At 40.9% G+C, this 15,276-nt stretch overlaps 1 long non-coding RNA gene across 2 annotated transcripts; it reads left to right on the top strand.

Moving 5' to 3' along the window:
* The first annotated feature begins 7,577 nt into the window (after nt 1-7,577).
* LOC145344470 (uncharacterized) lies at nt 7,578-14,902 on the top strand. Of its 2 annotated transcripts, none has more exons than XR_013886873.1 (3): nt 7,578-7,862; nt 12,128-12,199; nt 13,272-14,902. It is a non-coding gene; the product is annotated as an uncharacterized LOC145344470 (long non-coding RNA). The 2 variants fall into 2 exon arrangements; XR_013886874.1 differs by having other exon boundaries at nt 7,586-7,862; nt 13,386-14,902.
* Nucleotides 14,903-15,276: the final 374 nt, after the last annotated feature.

Raw genomic sequence — 15,276 nt, 5'->3', positions numbered from 1 at the left:
TAAGGGTTGGAATGCGAGTCTTTACAGGTAATCAAGTCTTAAAGGTACAGACAATGTGGTTAAAGAGGTGTGTATTGTCTCCAGCCAGGACAGTTAGTGAGATTTTGCAAGCCCAGGCAAGTCATGGGGGTTACAGATAGCGTGACATGAACCCAAGATCCCAAGAGCCCAGTTGAGACTGTCCTCATGTGCGGAACTTGGCTATCATAGGTTAGCTACAGAGTTGAATTGTTTTTAAGCATGGATATCCTTGTAGTCACTTTCCTGATATCTGTTGAGTGTTCTGTGATTAATTATCCTGAGAAAATCAGTATTGAGCTTCCAATTTCGCCATTGCTACATTCACTCATGCAGATGTAATAAAACAAAGACAAAATCTACATTTATACAGCACCTTACATGTTGTGCCAAATTGCAATGAATGAAATACTTTTGATCAGTCGCTCAGGGGGATGGCAGTTTCTAGAAGACCATTGGGTGGAGCTTGTCCCCCAGGTTACCTGACCCACTCTCTTAAAGAGGCAGCACGCACCGCCAAACTATATACATAATAATATCGGATGGTATTTTTAACCGGATGTCAACAATGGATATCAACATTTTACTAGGATTTTTCTGTGATTGACTGGTGAATTTTGAAAGGGGAAGAAATATCATTATTGAGGGAAAAGCTTAAAGTAGATGTGGGTGGGTGGGGCGGGGGGAGGGGAGGGGGTGCGGAGGGGAATAAGGAGTCTGGGAACAGGAGAAAAATCAGGGATGATTTCTCTCTCCCTGACTGTGGTATCAATAAGGCTGCATCCCGGCAATAATCCTGCAAGCCTTAGTGTTAAAACCTTAACCTTATCCACAATATTTGGGATTTCAGGTCCTGACCAGAACTGGAATTCCATAGAATCCCTACAGTGCAGGAAGAGGCCATTCAGCCCATCAAATCTGACCAAACACTGAAAGAGCATTCTACGCAGGCCCTCCCCTCTGCCCCATTCCCACAAACCTGCACATTTATCATGGCCAGTGCACCTAACCTGCACAGCTTTGGACTGTGGGGGGAAACCAGAGCGCCTGAAGGAAATCCATGCGAATACAGGAAGAATGTGCAAACACCACGTTATCAGTCACCCAAGGTCAGAATCAAACCGGGGTCCCTGGTACTGTGAGGCAACAGGGCTAACCACTGTGCCACTGTGACACCCTTTAAATGTGGTGGTTGGACCTTCACCCTTACTGGGTGATGCATGGGTGGATGAATCACTACCCGCCCCAGGATGACACCAGGAAATTCTGCCTCAGTAAAGATTGGAGTCGCTGTAACTATTGTTAGACATAGACACAAAACAATTAAATACTTTTTTTCATAGAGCTATCACATTTTGGGATTTTTGATCAACTCTCCACAAAAAGGAATAATTAAATATAATTGCTTTTAATGCTTGATTTTAAACCCGAGTGAAATTGCATAGATTTTAAAAAGAGGTAAACCAGTTAAAGAGCTAATTGTTTAGGCTTTGACTTTGACTATGACTGATTGTTAACCTGCCTCAATGATTGATGAATACCTCAGAGATGTTACACTGAGAAATGTCAGCACCTGGTTTTCCTATAGAAGTATCGGCTGAACAAAAGGAGATAAGAAATTAAATAGGTTTTTAAACACAAAACTGGGTGAAAATATTCAATAGCTCAAGAGATTAGAAAGCAAAGCAGTAGGAAGTTACTTGGAGAAGTTATACATTGGCCATCTGGAGATAAACTGAGCAAAAATCTAAGGTAAGGCCCAACTTTGTAGTTAAATGCAATTTGTCAATCTATTTATTGGATGAGCAGGCAGACAATAAGCAGTCACAAGTGTTTATTGACAGGAACCTGTGACAAAACACAAACCAAGGGGGGAGTTTTCCTGTCTTGCCTGCCGTGGGATTTTCTGGTTTTTGGGGGAGCCTAGCTGGGAATTCCCACCCCCAAGTGTTTTAAACTTCTACAAAACTAGAACGCTGCTGGTAACGGGTGCTAGAAGTCTGAAATAAAAACAGAAAATGCTGGATAAACTTAGCATGCAAGGCAGCATTTGGGTAGAGAGAAATAGAGCTCTGGATAGAATTTTCCACTCTGGAGATTAAGTGGAGTGGTGGGTGGGTTTTGCAGCATGTTTCCTTCTGGGCAGCGTGGTGGGAAATCATGCTGGATTTCACGTTCGATAGCTCATTAATTATACATGGGCCAGTAGCTCATGGTGGGGCAGGGAGTGATTCACTCACCCACACCATTACCTGGTGGTGATGAAGATCCAGATGCCATGTGTAAATGTCACCCAAACGCACACATTACCCTCAGAAGGCCAACGAAACCTCTTGAAATGGCCCTACCAAAGCAAAAAGCTGCTTCCAAGTTCAGCAATGGTTCCCTTGAGGCCCTCGCCCATGGAATCTGCCAGCACCATGATGCCCTTATCCATGGGATGGATATAGGAGGCCCACCAGCATCACCTCGCCAGCCTGGGAGACGGCTGTCAGATATTCGCCCCAGAAGCTCCATCAATGCAAGAAGAGGATGAATGATCTCATCCATTCTGCCAAGGTAAGTCACCTTTTAGCTCATTCTAATCTCACATGTTCATAATGGCATCATGCACTTCATGACTGATCACAATGCCCCCACCAGCCACTCCATGATTCTCTGTGGAGCATGGGGTGGAGGAGGTGGGGTGGACTAGAAAGTCAGGGGTTCTTCAAAGCTAATGAGAGAGTAGCAAAGATATTATGGATGCAAGACAAAGAGAGTGTTTGTTAACTGTAGCATTAAGGACCAAAGTAGATGTTGATCATGGCACAAAGGTAAGAGCAGAATGTATTAATAGGAGAACGGTGAAAGGAAAACTAAAGAACAAGTGACAAATAGCCCTGAGGCTGGGGTTCAGGCATCTCTCTCTCTTCATCTCTGAAGAGGTCGGATGGACACAAATCATGAACTATGTTTCTCTCTTCAAAGATGCTGCCGTACCTGCTGAATTTATCCAGCATTTTATTTATTTCACCCACATCCACAGTATTTTGCTTTCCATTAAAGTTAAAGGAGCTGCATCTTGAGGAGGTGTAAATGGCAGAATAATGAAAAGCTGTAGGCCAAATGTAAAACATGAGAAAGAGGAGAATAAATTTGGGACTTTTATTCCCAATTTTAAATTGGGATTGTAATAGTGTAAAGGGCAGGGATTCCTAGGATGTTTTTAAAGGGAAATATGCAGTACATTTTCAGTCTAATGAGAAAGGAGGCTGTTAGATCTGGTTCTTGGGATGAAGTGGGGAAATTGTATTAAGTATCAGTCAGAGAACATTTAGAGGATAACGATCATTGTATCATAAGGTTGAACTAGGTATGGAAAAGGATAAAAAACAATCCAGAAGAAAAGTAATTAACTGCAGGAAAGCCAACTTCAATGGGCTGAGAATGCATCTGGCTTGAATAAACTAATGTCAAAGGGCGGCAGGACAAGTGGTAGCTGAACAGTGGACTGCCGTTAAAGAAGAGAGTCTGGATACTGTCAAAGTATATTCCCTTGAGAGGAAAGATAGGACCAACAGATGGCAAAAGAGATAGAAATTAAGATTAGGAAGAGAAGTTGTGCTAATGACAGATGTCAGGTGGGAAATACAATTAAACTGAGCTGAATGTAGGTGGTTCAGAGGGGAGGTGAGAAAGCAAATAAGAGAAGCAAAGAGGGAATATGAAAACAGATTGGCTACCAACATAAAAGGGAATCTCAGTCTTTGATAAATAGTGAAAGAAGGAGGAGAGCCAATTAAGAGCCAAAAGGGGTTTTACAGCTGGCGATAGAGGGCAGGGATGATGTAGTAAATGAATACTTTACAACTGTCCTAACGAAGGGGAAGAAGATGCTACCTAGGTCATGGTACTAAAAAATGTTATTCAGACATGAGGACGGTTAAAAATTGATAAAGACAAATTGGATAAGCTGGCTGCACTGAAAATGCATCAGACACCAAAATCAGATGGGCAGGATTTTCTGTGCAACCCCTCCACATGTTTTGTGGTGGTGGAGCTGGCCTGTCTTTGGTTAGCAGTAGGATCTTCTGATCCCACCATTGTTAATGGGGCTTCCTATTGAATGCACCTCTTGTCACCAGTTTCTCAACCGCTTGAATGGCCAGAAAATTCCAACCACTGAGGGAAGTGAGAGTGGAAATTGTGGAGGCATTGGCCATGATTTTCCTGTCTTCCTTAGACTCAGTGAAAGTGTCTGAGGATTGGAGAATTTCAAATGTTACACCCTTGTTCACAAAAGGATATAGAAATAAAACCAGCAACTACAGACCAAACAGCTTAATTTTGGTGAAGGGGAAACTCCTAGGGAGGCAAATATGTAGTGGTATTGTCATCACTGGACTAGTAATCTAGAAACCCAGGTTTGAATCCCACCGTGGCAGATGGTGAAATTTGAATTCAATAAAAATCTGGAAATATAAATCTAATGATGACCATGAAACCATTGTCAATGATTGTAAAAACTCATTTGGATCACTAAGGTCCTTTAGGAAAGGAAATCTGCCGTCCTTCCTGTTCTGGCCTACATGTTACTACAGAGCCACAACAATGAGTTGACTCTTAAATACCCTTTGAAATAATCTTGCAAGCCACCCAGCTCAGGGCAATTAAGGATGGGCAATAAGTGCTACCAATATCCACAACTTAAGGATGAATAAAAAAAACTTCTCAAAGCAAACATTAGGGACAAATTTAATAGCCACATGGACAAGTGTGGGTTAATTAAGGAAATCCAGCATGGATTTCTCAAGGGAATATCATGTTTAATTAACTTGCTGAAGGTTTTTGAAGAGGTAACTGAGAAGGTTGATGAAGGCAATGCTGTTGTTGTGGTGTACATGGACTTCCAAAAGATATCAGATACTGTGCCACATAACAGACTTGTGAGAAAAGTTATTGTTGCAAAGTTGAGGAGAATGTTGGAATACTATAAAAACTGTAAATTGCTAAGAGCAGAAAGCATTGTATGTTTCCTTTTAAAAAAAGTGCAGGTTCATGGAGATCCAGACTGAAACATTGTATCGAAGGGCCAGGTTGCTTGATAACAGGCTTCAGGCATTTAAATCAGAACCAATTTGAATTAGGCACTTAGCCACCAGCAGCTATTAGATTTAAATTTGATGTTTTGGTAGCCTGAGAACCAATCTGATTGTGGGGATGTTAGATTGGGGAGCAGTGACACAAACAGAAGAAGAGAACCTGCCACCTGCCGATTCACAGCTTAGTTCAGCTCTGAAAAATAGACTGGCTGGTTCTCATAGTTGCATTTATGTCTTAAAAGAAAGCCTCATCACGATAGTGAAAATAGCAAAAGAAGACAGAAATTCCAAACAGAAGAAAGAAGACAGAAATCTGGAGGATGAGAAATCTGGTCATAATTTAGAGAGTGACTAAAAAGTTCTTTCTTTTTAGTAAAGGGGGATTGCATTTATCTAAATAGCATTCCATTAGAATAATGTTTTATTGGGTTTGTTAATAGTTTAATTAACCTGTTCATTGTTAGTTAGATAGATAACATGTTATTTGTTGATTTTAAAGAGAAAGTCTCAGGTAGTTGTTTTGATTTAACCACTAAAAGTTTTTGGAGCACAGAACATATCTCTTCTCACATACTTTTAACAGTTTATGAGGCGAGGCATTCCTCTTTGGGGATTTCAGAGTTTGGTCTCAAGGTAGGGATCAACCTTCCTTTTATGACATTATAAGCCATGGAATAAAGGAAACAGTAGAAACATGGATACAGAATTGGTTGAACAGCAGGAAACAAAGAGTAGTGGTTAATGGATGGTTTTTGATTCAGGAGGAACGTTTATAGGGGAGTTTCCCAGGAGTCAGTATTGGGACCCTTATTTTTCCTGTTATATATTAATGACCCAAACCTGGTGTACAGGGCATTATTTCAAAATTTACATATGATACAAAAGTATTATGAACTTTAAGAATAGTACAGCAATTCAAAAGGAACCAGACAAGTTGGTGGAATGGACGGATAAATGGCAGATGAAGTTCAATGTGGAGAAATGTGAAGTGATTCATTTTGTTGAGAACTTCTATAGGATTCTGGTTTGGTCTCAGTTGAATATTGTGTCCACTTCTGGGTGCCACACTTAAGAAAAATATGAAAGCATTGGAGAGATTATAGACAAGATTCATGAGAATAGTTGCAGAGTTGAGAAACATCAAGTTGATTGTAGAAGTTAGTACTATTTTCCTTGGGGAAGAGAAAGTTGAGTGGCTGATTGATATAGCTATTCAAAATCATGAGGGTCTGGACAGAATAGATAGAAACTTTCTCACTTGTGAAAGGATTGAGAACAAAAGAACACAGATTTAAAGTAATTTGCTAAAGAAGGAAAAACAATATGAGAAAAACCTTTTTCACACAGTGAGTACTTAAGGTCCAGAATACATTGCCTGAGAGTATGGTGGAGACAGGTTCCAATGAGGCATCCAAAAAGGAATTGGACTGTCATTTGAAAAGGAAGAATATGCATAGTTATCGAGAGAATGGCAATAAGTGAACTGTTTTTTCAGACAGCTGGTGCAGACATGATGGGCCAAATGGCCTCTTTCTGCACTCAACAATTCTGTGATGCTGAAAACCAAAAACTGTGAAGATAAAGGGAACAAAATGGTATGAACTTGCTGAACTTAGTGTTGAGCCTGGAAGGCTGGAAAGGAACATAGGAACAAGGGAATTAGGAGCTGAAGTAGGCAAATTCAGCACTTTGAGCCTGCTCCACCATTCAATCAGAATATGGCTGATCTCTCCCTGGTCTTAAATCCACCTCTAGGCCTGTTCCTGACATCCCTTTATCCCTTCTTTTATTAGAAATATATCTATCTCCTTTTTGAAACCATATAACGATTCAGACTCGCTGGGGCAGTGAGTTCCACAAATTCTGTGGGAAGAGAAAGTGCCTAATTGATCGTTGAGATGCTGTTCCTTGCGCTTACGCTGAGCTTTATTGGAATAATGCGAGAGGTCAAGGACAGAGAGGGCAGTGTGATAGCAAGGTGTTGGATTTACAATGACAGGATCACACTCCTGGACAGAATAGAATGTTCTGCAAAGTGGTCACCCAATCTGCCCTTGATCTCCCCAGCGTAGAGCAGACCGCATTGTGAAAGGCAAATTTTAAACTTGTAGGTGTTTTTTATTGGAATGAAACCTTTCTGCCTCCTAAAACTAAAACAAAAATACAGTCTCACTAACAGTGCACAATGATTCTATTGCCTTTATCAATGCTAGTGAATATGACAAACTATCTGTGACTATGGAAAATACTGTTTAAGATACTGCACTGCTGTCTGCAAATCACTGCTTGGAGGATGACTCATCCACAATCCCAGAAATCAACTGGAATATAACTGCATTTCTGCAGTTTTGTAACTGCACACAGTGACCTTGAAAAATAACAACTAGGGAGTCAGAATAATCTACATGATATTCAAAAGTAGCTGACAAATTGAATCATATTCTCAACATATTTTTGTCAGTATGTCCCTAACATTCACACGGACAGAATTCCATGTTTTATTAATAAAATTGGTTGGTGTTGTAATCACCCACAGTCTGACAGGAGTGGTAGATTCCAATTCTCCAGCTCATAGCTGGCTCTCCAATATACTGCCTCCTTCCTATCTTGGTTGTATTGATCCAGCATCTTCAGACGTTAGGCCCAGCTTTTTGCAGTGAGGTTGGAAGGACCGGGGACGTCACAGGGTTGCAGCAGAGGAACAGGCTAATGGTTGTGATTCCAGGAAGCCCGAAGGAAAAGCAGAGCAGAAACTAGCAGGTAGGATGGCTTAATTAAGCGGCATCGGCACAAGGCTTTGATCTGCTAGTACCTGGTGATAATGGAAAACTGCACTGCATTGTCTTCAGATCTGGCTGGGTGTAATTTAGCTAACAGAGGTCAGGCTGCTGGATGTCTGCAGAGAAGCAGCCTGAACATGGGGGCAGCATTTAACAAATTTAGTTTTGTTAAGGAGGGAAAGAAATCACTGTAATAAGGCAGCCAGCTGCAACATCCTCTTGCCACAAGCATGATAAAGATATACATTTAAATGCTGTAAATACAAATCATATTCCAAATGAATGACTCATTTCACAATATGTATTTTTTTAACCATTGCTGTGCGGGAGTTAATGTTTTTTTAGAAACTCCGATGATTTCTAAGAGAATTCTAAGCTGATTGCAATTGAAATAAAGAGAACCCCCACCCCTTTCCCCCCCATCTCCCATTCCTCTTATGACATGCAGAGTAGAAGACAGATATGTTTCTAAAATGAATTGTCTGTCAGTTGAAAGGACCTTTAAAACAGTTGCAGATGTGGGTCCTCACTGTTGTAGGACTTGACCTTGAATGCTTGGGCCATGGGCTATGTTATTAAAGTCCATTACAGATCAGTAACGCACAGCTCCGGACCCCTTTGCTCTTGACGGAAATTTGCAGAATGCTGGAAGTGAGGGAAAGGAAGAAAAGGAATGTCAAGAGATGCTTTTTATTCAAGTGTATAATGAATTTCAATGAGCACAGGAGGGATGCTGACTCTAATACTACTCGCAATGTTTGAAGGTTGTGACTCATGGGGAGAATTGCTTAATGGACCACACAGGGACATTTGCTGTTTGTCAAATCCAATTTCCCTTGAACAGTTAGGCAAACATTATATATTAACAGATTATTGGCTGAGGATGACATTTTGGGACCATGCCTTAATGTGGAACCCCATTTACTCTGCAGAAGCAAAGGGTTTCAGGACTACAATTTGTGCCTTGCAAACTGGTGCATTCACTGACAGACTGACGCTAGCTTGTCAGCTTGCCCATTATTTTCCTCAAGTAGGCCTGTGTTAGGAGGGGCTGCCTCTAACCAGCAAATTCCCAAAGTAAGGCGGGTTGATAGGGACTAGGCCATTTTTAGCCCACAATCTCTAATTAACTCTCAGTCCCCTGTGTTATGCACATTGACTCATTAAATATTTGATTCCACAGTTGAAACATATTTATGTCCTTGACCCACTTATAACTTGAATAAGAACTTTGTTTCTACAAAACTTGTTTTGCCCTCAACATTGTTGGAGATGAAATGTGGGCAACGCATCCACCGAAAGGAACATTAGGGTCCCCTGTCTGAGAGCTCAATTACCAAAGACATCCCTCTGAGTTAAGCTGAAGGTCGTAGTTGGAGGAGGGTGGGTTATTTGAACCATCCAAAGGATACTTCGGGAATATAGATCCAATTACCAGAAGCACCTCTGAGTTGAGATCAGCATCCAAAGTATGGGTCAGCCACGCTCCCACAGATTGCACACGATTACTGTCGGCTGCGATAGTCATTGTTGGTGAAACGCAAATTGATTTGCTATTCTAAGTATAAAATTCTGGTCTCTGTTGCCTGACCTACAAGAATTCAAACCCACACTTGTCAGCAAGTAACTGTTTTTCTGTGGGGGAGAGTTCTTTATGGCCAACTTGACTCCAAGATGGAATGAGAGAGGGGTGTGGATCCAACATGGCAGATAAGGTACCTGAGCCAAGTGGCTCTGCAGTACTAATGAGCATAGCTGGCAGTAAGCCTGGTTCAACTTTATCTTCATTGGGCTATGTTGTTAAAAGCTCAATTTTAACCAGAGCATGAACACAACGAAGCAGCTAAGAAAAGCAGACTGCATATTGTGGAATAGAATTGATGGAATTGTGGTTGAGAATTGTCCAGCATTAGTCACTCTCATTAGAAGCCTTGTTAGGAGGCAGGAGCTGGGGAGGATAATTCAAATTACACCCACAAACAAAGCTAACAGGCTCTCATTTCACTTTAATGGGTAGGGAGCTGTTGCTGCAGTCAGTGGGAGGTACATTTCCAAGCCCGAGTGACAGATCCCTAGCTGAACAATAAGTTATGAGTCACATTTCAATCACATGTCAAACATTCCTTCTTGAAAACAGATCTTTTCCCCCCATTGCTTTGCATAGAATATATTTGTCTGTTCTGAAAGAGCATTTTTTTGATAGACTGAGTTTGTGCTAAATAAATGTAAAATGAACAGCACATCACATGGCAGCATAAACAGTGTTCTACAGTCAACAAAGGATTGTACACCCTTAATATTTATACTTTGGAAGCTCACCCATCAAAGCAAGAAAATAAAATGTACTTTCAGAAGGATGAACTTCTTTTGGTAAATGATGGAAGGGTGTGTAAAAGAGTGATTAGATTTACTGTGGTAAATATTCAGGCTGTGCTTGAAGCAAAAGCCTGAGGATCAATAGAATTTGGTCTTTGGGCTTCATTTGCATACTTGAGTAAGCTACCAGTGTTACTTGCACTCACATAAACAACCTGCTCAATTGGAGAATTACATTTTAAGGTTGCTTGTTGCATTGGCAGTCACTCTGTGTTAGGTCCTATGAGTTAGGGTTGTAGCAAGCTGCATGGGTGGCAGTTTAGAGCAGGGGTGGTCCAAGAAACCCTGATGCCTCTGAAGTTGGAGGAGGTGGACAGGGGTGGAGAAAGCACTCTTGTTCCTCCTCATTCCACAGAAAGGGTTTAAAAGACATTTCCGCACATACTTTTAGTTACTGGCCTTGAGGACAGCTGTAGAATCCTAAACAGGGAAAGTCTTGGATAGCTGCCCTACTCATCAGGAACTAATTTCGTGAAAGGGTCCTCATCAGGAAATGGACCTATCTCACCCCTCCATAGTCAGCATTTGTGCGAGGCTTAAAGGCAATTCTTGGCACACATCTGGGACGACTAAATGATGGCTCCCATTAATCTAGCAGTGGGAATGCTGTCTGTGCAAATTGGGTCCAGGGCATACTACTGCCAAATTTTCACCCATCTATCACCAAAACAACTGGGTGGAGATTGGCTAACCTCATTCCCACAATAATAGAACTTCCACAGATAGCAGGAAGATTAAATTGCATCAATCTGATCAAAGTCAAGTTGCAGAGACAGAAGGCCAGTATTAAAGCCATTTCACCATTCAAAGGTAGGGTAACCCTGTCTTTTATTTTTCCCTTCCATCTTCTCTGTAGGAAATGTTCAGGTCCCATTTGATGCTAAACTGTCATTTCACCTGTGCCACATTCAATGTAAATTTTGTATGCAAAAAATACCTCCACTGTTATGCATGTTGCTAAATATGTGAACAATACAATAGCTTATGAAATGCTTGTCTAAATAACTAAACACAATTAGTATGAGCTATATTTGCAATAATGGCTAGTTGGAAAATCGCATTAATAGGTTCCATCTACAGATCTTGGCACAAGTTCTAATTACTGCCTACCATAAATGAAGAAATTCTCCCACACAGAAGGACACTATTTGGAAAATCATGTCTATGTCCACTCTCCAAATCAGTAACAAAGTGCGATTCTACACTACCCCTTTCCCCTACACTCAAAAAAAATGTTTTCCTTCAAAGGTTCATTCCTTTCCCTTTGAAAAGCTATCATGTCTTCTGAAAGGTCATCCCATGACCTAACAACCCTTTTATTAATACAATTTAATTGAACTTTGCTCTTTTGATGATGATCTTAAAATTATGCCCCCTAGTTACCGACATACTAGTTACAACCAGCGAATAGAGCTTTCCCAATTCACCAACTCACTCTACATATTTTTAGACATCAGTTCTAACTTCCTTTATTTTAATGAAAAGGGTTATAGTTTCTGTTGTCTCTCTTATAACTGAAATCTTGCATTCTTGGCACCAGCTTACTGAATCTCTTCACAGACCCCTCATGTCTGACTTCCTTCTTACAGTAGGGTCTCCCCACAGAACAGGGCACAGTTTTATAACTGCATCCTCATTATTTTGTTTATTATCTCTGTTTTTATACTGCACATCACTATTTGTAAAATAAAAGAAATTAGGATCCCATAAGACTTTTTAACAGCTTTGATTTGAAAACATAACGGTCATATTTAAATACTGAAGAGGAACTGTTTTTACGTGGGCAACAATGATTCGCTTTTTGAAAGGGCCTTTTGTTGACTCACCCAGTGGCTTAGCAAATAATGCAGCACGTGGTGTGATCCACAGATCAGAAGAGCTCCAAGTTTGATTCCTGGTCCATGCTGAATAGCCATCACTACAATTGCCTCCAGAATTCCTGTAAGTAAAATTGTTTACAGTTTGTGCTGCGGATTCCTGTCTGATAATCCCAATTGGAAAGTGTACATATGCACTTGGGGAGGCGATGATGTGGTGCTATTGTCACTGGACTAATAATCCTATCCAGGGCAATGCCCTGAGGCCTTGAGTTCGAATCCCACTATGGCAGAGGGTAAAATTTGAATTCAATAAAAGTCTAGTAATGTGCATGAAACCATTGTCAATGCTGTAAAAAAAATCTGGTTCACTAATGTCCTTTAGGGAAGGAAATGTGCCATCCTTATCCAGTCTTATCTACAGATCCACAACCATGTGGTTGACTCTTAAATACCCTCTGAAATGTCCTAGCAAGCCACTTAATTGAAGGGCAACTAGGAATGGGCAATAAATGCCCACATCACATGAATGAATAAATTTTAAAAAACTTCAAAGCAGGACAGGGCCATGCCTGGGTTGGTTGGTTCATTTTGGTCAAATTGTCTGCCACTGTTTAATGCCTAGGCTCACATACCAAGAATATTTTCATAAATGCTGGAGGATTACCGATGCCCGCAGCTGGCCGACTTCAAACAGAATTGAAGAGGATTTAAAAGCTATTGCAATCAGCACAGTGAAATCATTAAAATTTAAAAAGCTGCATTTGATTGTGAAAGATTGCCAACAATTGCATTTATTTATCAATAGGTAGGACTATTTTTTGTACACAGTCGATCTTACAACACCGAAGGTGGCCTTTCATTCCATTGTGTTGGCACTGGCTCTTTCAAAGGGCTCTTTCTCTATAGTTCAGCAAATGTTTTCTTTTTGGGTACCTGCTCAATTCTCTTTTGAAATCTGCCACTGAATTTTCTTACACCATTCTTTCAGACCATATCAGCTCATTGCATAAAAGGTTTACTCTTTTATCTCCTCAAAGGCTCATTTGCCAATTATCTTAAATCTGTGTCCTTGGTTACCATCCCTCTTGCAGGTATCTATCTCCTTCATCAAAGCTTTTCGTGATTTTAATCATCTCGATTAAATCTCCGCTTAAACTATTGTTCTGACTGATTGTTCTATTTGCTCTTTTAAGGTTGTTCCATCAAGACTGTGGAATATGAGAATTGAAGAGATAACTGAAAAGGAGACCTGTTCATTTACAATGAATACATTTTAAAAAGACCATCTGATGATTTTGCCTTTGTAGATTGGAAATTACTGAAAAGCACAATCGTCGTGGTGCTGAGATTCGCCCAGAGAGGGAGAGTTTGGAACGAAGCTTGAACGTAGCTATGGAAACGAGAAACAGATCCAAGGCAGATGCTAAGGAGTCCCCCAAGGTTGCCACGTTGAAAACAAGCACGGCGGCTGGGGATAAGAAAGAATTTGCCAGCAAACCACCCGAACCCACCAGTGCCCCTAAGAAACCAGCTGCAGAGGTAACTGCAACCAGTGAACCGAGGTCCACAGGAGACAACTCAGTAACACCGCCTGTCAGCAGCTCTGAAAGCAAGAAGGCAACAGATGCCCAGCCAGAAGGCCAGGATAATAAGGAAGAGTCTTCTGAAGGCCAGCCCAGCAATTTCTTTGAAAACATGAAGCCATATATACTGGGAGGGGCTGCCATCACAGCCCTTGCTGTCCTCGTAGGCGTGGCTTTCATACTACACAAGAAATAAGAAAATGTATAAAGTTGTATATCAATGCTGGTTATTTTCTGCATGTGTGTACATTGGAGGAAATACCTTCCAGCTTCTAAATAAGTAATTGTACAACTGTGTTCGCCACTATAAGTCTTGGTTTAAAGTGACGGTATTTAACTCAGTGTCCATAAACATTGAAAGATTTTGAATTAACCTGTATATTGTAAAAGTGGACTCTCCCTCCCTCCCACCCACTCCTCCATCGCCACCTTGTACAAAGCTTATTGCAATGTAAAATGGGCCACACTTGTTCCCATGCTAGCTTCCCAGTAAAACTTTTCACACACTGTAGGTTCCCCTTCCCCCCCTCCCCCATAAGCATTGAATGTATATCTTATATTCTAGTAGGAAGCCTTGTAAAAGTAGCTGACTCCCTTGTAGCAAACCAAATGAGATGTATTTCAGCAGCATGTAAACCAATTTATTTTCCCCCGGGGCCCATCTCACATCTATACGTCTCTCTTTTGCTACAATCATCAGTGACAGCAACCGCACCAAAATAAAAACACCTCTAATTGGATCACGGTGATGATCAGTGGCACCAAGGTTATGAGATAAAAAGGAAAGGCGAAAAAGGAAAGCGATGTGACGAAAGCAATAAATCCGAGTTCCACTCCGAACTCCCATTCCTTCTAGAACTTACTAGTAGATTCTCTGTGTGATTTGTTCTTGGGCCCAAGAAAGTATTTAATTCAACTAATGATGTCACATTTATTTTGACTTAAAACAAGCGTATACATGCAATAAAAAGCTAAGTTTAAAAAAAAACAAATTACTAGTTGGAAGTTGATAATAGGTAGAGTAGCTGTGCACAGTGTGACCCAGGCGGCTATTAATGTACCCATCTCTCCTATACCCACATACTCTGGACACTGCTTGTTATTTTAAGTGTTGTAACAGCTTTGAGTGAACAGTGAGGTTGGCTAACAGATGTTATGTATGTGGACTACATATTCTTTACTCTGTACATAATAAATGAGCCGCTATTTGTCAGAATTTAATGTCTGGCTATCCTGTTGCTCTAAGGAATGTGATTCAATAAATTAACATTTCTGAAGGTCAGATGTGATGTGTTGGTTTGCAGGATGCCATTCCCCTCAGGTGGGGCTATCCCATCTTAGGTTCCTTATTTTTACTTGTCGTCAGTAAGTTACACATGCTTTGAGACTTAGGTTTCATCACACAGAATCTGTGGGAGAATACGTTGCCTTATTAGGATTGTTGGCAGTGCTGCTTGAGGGTTGAGGTTTTGAGGATAACCTTTGTCTCACCTGCCCTGGTAGGTTGGGGTGGATTGTCCTTTTTGCACTCCATCCAATATAGCCTCCTTCAAAACAGGCACCTGCCTCTAATTCAACCTATGGACTAAGTTTTGATTATTCTCATTGAGCCATG

This window comes from Carcharhinus amblyrhynchos, chromosome 6 (genome assembly GCF_965287045.1).
Source record: "Carcharhinus amblyrhynchos chromosome 6, sCarAmb.v2.hapA, whole genome shotgun sequence".
NCBI lineage: Eukaryota > Metazoa > Chordata > Chondrichthyes > Carcharhiniformes > Carcharhinidae > Carcharhinus > Carcharhinus amblyrhynchos.
This window is presented reverse-complemented; position numbering and strand designations above follow the sequence as displayed.